The following is an 8,628-nucleotide window of genomic DNA, read 5'->3' as shown; positions in this document are numbered from 1 at the left end:
ATGTACATTCTTTTGTATGAAGCTATGTAGTTTATGTTGGATGTTAATCTGTTCTTAATGTGAAGTTGGTTCTTATTGTTATTAATTTGGTTGTTATTTTTTGTAAGTTGTTGTGTTGTATGCATGTTAAGGACTTTATATGGTGCCATGCATATATTGGTATTTTGAAGTTATAAAATACAAGCATATTGAACAACCATTGGGAACCACATAGTGCCAATTCAAAATTATCCCATATTTTGTCCTTATGACAATTTGCAAACAAGGGAACCTTGCACATAATTTAATTGCATAAAAAAGGACATAGTATGGTCCATATGACTAACAATGTTTAATACTTTTACCACATGCACATCATTAACTATACAAAAGTACAAAAAAAGTGGTTTCCACAATGTGATTAATAATGCAAAAACAAGGGAATCATGTCATCCATTACAAAAGTGAATCAGCACTGTAATTCTTTCATTCATATAAGTTAGACACAAAAATGGCTAACAACACTTCCATCCATTAGAAGAGTTCCCAGATTAGCCATACCTATATTTACCAAAGCTTTTTTGAACAAAAAGATGGCCGAAAAAGTGGTTATCCTATGGAAGATCCCTATAGGAGTTGAAGTTGCTAATAAAGAGGCCGAAGGGGGTCATTCCAGTAAATTTTCAAAGCTTTTTGGTGGTGGTTGACGGCGGCGGACGGCAGCGAGCGGCGATTTCTAGCGACGGCAGCATCTTCCTGAGCTGTTTCTAGCTTCTCTAGTGTTTCTAAAATGGAAAGGAAAGGCTTTTGGAGCTAGAGGTGGCAATAAATGGTGTACGATGGTGGCGCGTGATGGTGGCCAGTGGCTCGAATTGAGAGAGAGAGAGAGAGAGAGAGAGGGTGTTGGTTGTGGGGAAATAGGGAAAACCATCTCTTCATTTTATAGCCAACAAGAACCAACCCATTTGCAACAAGTTTGGATCCCTAAAAGCGCCAAGTCGCACCATTACAATCACGATATGTGTCGCGTCTCGAACCACATGCAAAAACTCGACAAAAACGACTTCGTTTTGACTTTCAGCATATGCCATTTAGATTTCCTGAACGTGGTCAATCCAAATACATGATCAAAATTCCCAAACGAAAGACGGAAATATGTTAAAAATAGGTTCGAAGTTTCAATTCAGTTACATCTATAGTTTTCTCATTACGACCGATTTCGCAAAACAACATTATCTTTGTGCTAAAAATATTCCAAAATTGAAATCAAATATTATCATATAATCTAAGTCCAGAAACGTGCTCAGAAATACTTAACATGATGCGTAGCTAAGTCAACGAATCGATTCAATGTTCATTTACAAAAAAACTGAGTTATATAACTTATTTGTTTTCTTAAAAAAGCATAACTTTTGCGTACGATCTCCATTCTCCACGTTCTTTATATTTACAGAGTCGCGTTAACATGTTCTATATGTTTAGAGTTTTATTTGTTCATGACAACACTTAGTACATAAATCTCATTTTTAATGTATTAAGTCGTTACTTGTGCATTGTGATCAGTGTTTCGTTAACGGTCAATATTCATCAGAGACAAAAAGGGTATTCTGTATGTAATCCTAAGTATGAAAAATTTATTTGCATGAAAATGATAGAATACAATACATTAGGTCTATTACAAGGGGTGTTTATAGTGACTGAGATCGATGAACGATGACCTAATTTTCTCGGTTGTTACAACGGGACATATAACGATGATGGACTTACATTTGGCTCAGTTACAGAACACAATGACGATTGTATGATGGATGATTATGTGTTAGAGACTGGATGTAGTAAGTTCATTCCAAGAAAAGTTAACATATTTGTATACAATTTTTTTTGGGGATAAACTACCAACTAGACTTAATATTTCCAAAAAGGGTTTGACACCTCGTCTATTCTTTTTCTAATATGTTCTAACCAAGTGAAGGATGTTTTACACTTTTTTATAGAGTGTGATATAGCAAGGAATTTGTGGAATCAAATTGGTTCGTGATGTGAATTAGAGTTCCCAAATATAAAATTGATGTTTGAATTATGGATTCGATGAAAATGACTCAATATAAAAAGGATGGTGTGGAAGCCTTATATCCACTACTTTTGTGGATGATTTGAAAGTTATGATTGTAGTGATTTTTGGAAGGTATAATAACATAAAAGCATTTAAGTTTGGCAGAAAATGTATGGAATTATATTTTTATGGATTCTAAGTTCACTAATACCAAATGCTTGCAACTTTTTTTTTTAAATATACTATTTTGTATATTTCTGGTTCAACCCTTACGTTTGGCATAAATTTTGGGGTTTACCTTTTGTTTTCTGTTTCATAAAAGCCCTTAAGTTTGGTTTTCTGGTTCATTAAATCCCTTAAGTTTGGCAGAAATGTTTAGTTTTACTGGGTAAATCTGCAAAAAAAAAGGTAAATTAAAAAAATTGCAAGTATCCGATATTAGTAAACCTAAAATCCACAAAAGGGTAAATCCACACATTTCTGCCAAACTTAAGGGCTTTTATGTCAATATCACTTTTTGGAATGAAACCGATGTGGAAAGATGCTCTATTTGATAGTATTGTTACGTTGTCTTTCAATGGTTTGTTTTTCTCTTAAAAAAGATTAATTGGAGTATGTGGTTACAAAACTCAGTTATGTCCATCAGATCATCACTTTGTAATTTCATTCCTTAGCATCTTTATAACGTCTAATTTTCACATCAATTTTTTTTCATTTTTAATTAAGCTAAAACTGCTCATTTTTAGAATACAAGTTAAGAAAACTATTTGTTCCAAGGTACATTGTTTAGAATGAGAGTATTATAGTAAACCCGAAATCTTCATGCTGCAGATGAATGTGTACATTACGCCTTCTCCTTTCCACGATAATCAAGGATACTTGAAAGCAATAACAGTTATGTAAGCATGAAGCTTAGTGATGTTCTCTAAAAATACTGCACACAACAGAACATATACAAGAATGCATACTGGGCCTACAATCATTGTATTGATTGCCCCAGTATGTTGGCCTGTCGCCTCAACCCAACCGCTCTTCCCGAACCTTTCTGCCTATGACTTACAGTCGGCCCGCACCTGGTCTCTTGGCCTACAACAAACAACAGGACCGCCTCAACTTCATCCGCCACTACATGTTGACATATAAACAAACAAGAGATCAAGTAGACACATAATACATATAATTATAAATCATACAACTCACTACCGCCTACTAGACTCCTCATAACATACTCCTCCACTGTAAGATAATAGAATAGATTGATATTATTGATTGATGCTCAAATGAAGATTACATACAAATATATAGATAAAAGCTAAACCCTTAAAGGCTTTGGGCCTAAACCATAAAGCACTCTAATATCCCCCTCACAGTTTGATCGGAAGGATGACGAAACTGAAAAACAAAGAAAAAAAACACATAAAAAAAAAGAAAAAAAAACATAGATGTAGACAGCAACAACGGTGGCAGAACTCTAACGATGGCAACTAACAATGACATCTCGACAGAGAAGACGAGAGAAGAAGTGGAAACCAGAGGCGGTTCCGTTATAGAAGCTGAAGAGAGTTGATGATGACGACGATCAAGGAGCCGGTGACAGAGGAGTCCAGAGAAAGGCAACGAGAGAGAAAGAAGGCTCAAGCTGCGGAGGGCGAAGCCAATTCGGGTAAGATCGACAACTGTAGTGTTAACATAGAGAGACGACTCTAGATCAGAGGTTGTTAGAGAAGGTATCATCAGAGGGAGGCATTAGAAGAAGCCAAATAATGAGCTTTAGTTTGGTGTCTGCGACTGTATTATTAATTAGGAGGAGAAAAAAAGGAAAAACATTGAGGCACCTCCGACAACTACGAGAGAATATCGTCGGAGGTGAACGGCGGTGGCAACGGGTTATGGTCAGCAGTTGAGTTTTAACCTAAAGCTATGATACCATGTAATATAATAGAGTAGATTGATATTATTGATTGATGTTCAAATGGAGATTACATACAAATATAAAGATAAAAGCTAAACCCCTAAAGGCTTTGGGCCTAAACCATAAAGCACTCTAATATCCACTACCAGTTAATCTCTATAGAATGCATAACCATAAGTAACCAGAGGTGAGATAGCTACCTGAACATATGATCCTAATCCAGAGCCACAACCAAACAAGGAACAAGCAAGAAAGCCTAGATCAAAAAGTTCTCATGCTATCCTACCTAACTACATACATGTAACACCCCGAAATTCAGGTATATCTCTTTAACCCTTCTTATTTTCCAAGTTGTCAAAATTAGCCCAAAATAGGAATTGGTGGCAAGTGGGTACGCTGGGCGTACAGAGGAGTACGCTGCGCGTACCCATGGGCATGATTTTTACGCGGACTCTACCTAGGTACGCTGGGCGTACCTTAGTTACGTTGGGCGTAATGGGCCCAGACTTAAAACCCTAAATGAGACTTGGACACTATAAAAGGAATGCTATGGCCTCCATCCCAGCCACCATTTCCAAAGAGTGAAACCCTAAAAGAGCTTAACCTTCGTCCTAACTTGTGTGTGTGTGTATTTGAGCTTGATAAAGTGTTATTGTGAGATTTTGAAGAGAAGAAGGGCCATTGAAGAAGCTAGAGTTGAAGTGCAAGCCTTGGATCTGAGCTTTATAGAGGTTGGAGCATCATTTGGAGGTAAAAAGCTCAAAGCTTTCTTAACCTTTTTGGATTTGTGCTTTATGGACCATTTTTAGGGTTTTTGTCCCAAAGATGGAGACTTTATGAGTAAATGGTCTCCATAATCCTTGATCTGCCCCATTTCAGTATAAAATGTGTTGTAGATCCATAAAAATCCAATCTTGATCGTTAATATTGAGTCATGCATGAGATTAGGGCTTAACGAGGAAAGAGTATAAGAGTTTAGAGTGATTGGTGACCTTTACAGCCATGCAAAGGCTTAAAGGTTTCGACTTTATGGGTTAAGAGGCATTAGAAGGACTAGATCTGGAATATGAGCTTGTATCTTAAGCGATTCAGACCAAAAACATTAAGAGCATGAAACTGAGACTTACGCTGGGCGTAAATCTCAGAACCCGCAGTGTAAGGGTTTAGACCCCAGATTCTGGATAGCCGGGGTACGCCCCGCGTACAGAGTTGGTACGCCCCGCGTACTGCCCTCTATTGACTTTCGTTGACTTTTAGGGTTTGGTCAACAATTGGACATTTGGACCATTGGAGGGGTAAAATGGTCTTTTCCCCTTCTGAGAGATTATAGGAAGGGATTAGTCTAGCCCTTGAGAATCGTTGTTAATTAGAGGTAATTTACTTTATGTGATTAGGCGGAGGCTAGATCAGTATTTCAAGTTCGAGACTTTCCGAGATTACCCGAGGTGAGTCTTCTCACTATACATTACCTAGAGTGGTAACTATGTGCAGACCGGAGGGTCTTATGTGTTATGTGTATGTTTGAGTTTATGTGCATTGTGATATATGTATGTTATGTGTTATATAGACCGGACCGGAGGGTCCTACGATTTAGACCGGACCAGAGGGTCCAACGAGCTAGACCGGACTGGAGGGTCCAACGAGCTACGGGACTGGAGGGTCCTGCTGAGACACATTGACCAGAGGGTCATACTGAGTTATAGCCTCGAGTGGCTTATGTGTTGTATGTTGTATTTTGGGTAACTCACTAAGCATTTATGCTTACCGTGTTATGTGATATGTGTTTCAGGTACTAGCGAGGATCGCGGGAAGGCGCCGACATGATTTGTACACACTGACAGAGGATTATGTATTTGAGATTGTGGGATATGTTTTATTGTGATGACACTGATACATGAGATTTTGAGAATATTATATGAGTTTTATTAGGTTTGAAAAATGAAAAATTGTTTTAAAATTTACGTCGTTACAAGTTGGTATCAGAGCCTTGGTTTGAGGGATTCGGATGCACCTTTGGGCGTATCTGAACTCAAACCGAGGGTTTGAGAAAAAATTTCATAAAAGAAACAATTTTTCTATAAAGAGTAAAAGATTTGAGAAAAGCAGAACGGAGCAGTGTGTACAATCAGCCAGCGCCCGAACGGTGATTTCCCAAAATACCCTTACATTATGTGTTATATTATGTGATATGCTATGCATGCTGGAGTAGGCTAGGTATTCATATTTAGGACTAGAGTGGGCCTGATTTGTGATGCCTTAGCCTAGGAGTTACTGCTACTATGAGATACTTCGAGAGTGAGTAGGTAGCAGCGAAGAGTTATGAGTGGTCTTATAGGGAGTAGCCTGTGTTTGGCAAGATATAGAGTACTTGTGATATGGGATCCTAGGAGGAGGACTTGGGATGAACATCGATGTGTTGTGGAAGGTAGTATAGGGCCCGTACTACTGGAAACACCATATTAGTGAGCAGTCCAAGTAAGAATCCTTAGGATACTAAGGAACGAGTAGGGTTGAGTTATCGAGTGCGAGTATACTCGAGCGAGTCTCTGATTTCTTTTGTGTTGTGTTTCAGAGACATTATGGTGGGTACGCGCCACACTCCAGAGAGCAGCGGTGTTAGCGATGATGAGATTCGCAGGATGATTCATGATGAGGTGGCAACAACCATTCGTGCTGAGATACCAGAGATGTTTGTGTCTATCAAGACTATGCTGATTGAGACATTTGACGAGCGGTATGTTGCTCTTACCGATGCTGTTGTTGCTGCGGCCACCGCAGCCGTTGCCGCTGCTAGGCCACAGGGGGGTGATTCGTTGCTGTACCGGCAATTCAGCAACACGAAGCTACCAGAGTTTGATGGGACTCAGGATCCAATAGCCGCGATGAGATGGATCTCTGACATTGAGGGGTGTTTCTATACATGTTCTTGCCCTGAGCATCTGAGGGTATGGTTCGCGCTGAACCAGCTTCGCTTGGGAGCGAAGGACTGGTGGAAGTTTGTGACGACAGACTTCACTCCTACAGAGATTACAGCGGTGACCTGGGAGATGTTCACCACCATGTTTCGAGATGATTATGTTCCCTCGGTGGAGAGGGAACGGTTGGCGCAAGAGTTCTTGTCCCTCAAGCAGGGGACGGAGTCCGTGACTGTGATTACACGGATGTTTCATGAGAGGGCGTTGTTTTGCCCTGAGCACGTGTCTACTGAGCAGGCACGTATGAGCCGATATCTGAGCATACTGAGGAGGGACATTCGTGAGTTCGTGGCGAACTCGACATACCAGACATTTGCCGAGCTCCAGGAAAATGCTCGGAAGAGGGAGATTGAGCTAGAAACTCAGGCCAGGGAGGAGGCCGAGTTTCAGAGGAGGGATAGGCGGCCGGTACAGTCAGCCGGCAGCCAAGCGGGCAAAGCCTGCTGATTCGAGATCTGGAGGTCCGAAGGGCCGCACTTGCGGGAAGTGCGGCAAGAGCCATGAGGGGGTGTGCAGAGCAGGTATGTGCTACAAGTGTGGCAAGGAGGGGAATTTTCCGAGGGATTGCCCCAAGGGGTTTGCGGTTTGTTTTCACTGCAACCAGACTGGCCATCGGAAGGCCGAGTGTCCACAGCTACTTCAGGGATCAACACAGGGATCTGCACCTACTGCTAGAGCTACCGAGGTCCGGCCAGTGAAGGCCGAGGCACCGAAGGCTCGCGGGAGAGCCTTTCAGTTGACAGCGGAGGAGGTCCGCGCAGCTCCCGATGTCGTGGCTGGTATGTATTCCTTTATTTACTTATTCTGAGTTGAGATTTTGTGCTTATATTGTGGTATGCATAGGTACTTTTCTTGTGAATTTTGTACCTGCCTTGGTGTTATTTGACTCGGGTGCGAGTCGATCTTTCGTGTTATTAGCATTTAGTCAGCACATCAGTATCCGACGAGAGGCGTTGAGTCGACCCCTACGAGTTTCTATAGCCGACGAGAGAGCGATGTATGCTACTGATGTGATTCGAGGATGTGTACTCGAGATTTTCGGTGTTGAGTTCCCGATAGATCTGGTACCAATTGCGATGGGGGATGTCTGTGTCATCGTGGGCATGGACTGGTTGAGCCGATTTGGAGCTGTCATAGACTGCGAGCGACAGTTGGTGACCATACGAGACCCTAGTGGGGGAGTACTTACGGTGTATGGCGAGGGTACCCGATCTGGGTCAGCTTTTTGTTCAGCTGCCAGATCGAGACAGAGTCTACAACAGGGCTGTAGGGGGTTTGTAGCCTATGTGATGGATGCACGAGTTGCCGCAGAGAGGCCGAGTACTGTCGGTGAGGTACCGATAGTGCGAGAGTTTCCGAATGTTTTCCCCGAGGAGTTGCCGGGTGTGCCCCCTGAGAGGCAGGTGGAGTTCCGCATCGATTTGGTTCTGGGGGCAGCGCCTATTACCAAGGCGCCCTATCGCCTTGCACCGCTGGAGATGCAGGAGTTATCCTCGCAGCTTCAGGAGCTGTTGGGGAAGGGATTCATCCAAACGAGTAGCTCGCCGTGGGGAGCGCCGATCCTTTTTGTTAAGAAAAAGGATGGTTCACACTGGATGTGCATCGATTACCGGGAGTTGAACAAGTTGGCGGTCAAGAACCGTTATCCACTACCGAGGATAGACGATCTGTTCGATCAGTTGCAAGGAGCATCTTGGTTTTCCAAGATA

This window comes from Lactuca virosa, chromosome 3, assembly GCF_052849685.1.
Source record: "Lactuca virosa cultivar CGN04683 chromosome 3, Lactuca_virosa_CGN04683_v6, whole genome shotgun sequence".
NCBI classification, from domain to species: domain Eukaryota; kingdom Viridiplantae; phylum Streptophyta; class Magnoliopsida; order Asterales; family Asteraceae; genus Lactuca; species Lactuca virosa.
Note: the sequence above shows the minus strand (reverse complement) of the source record.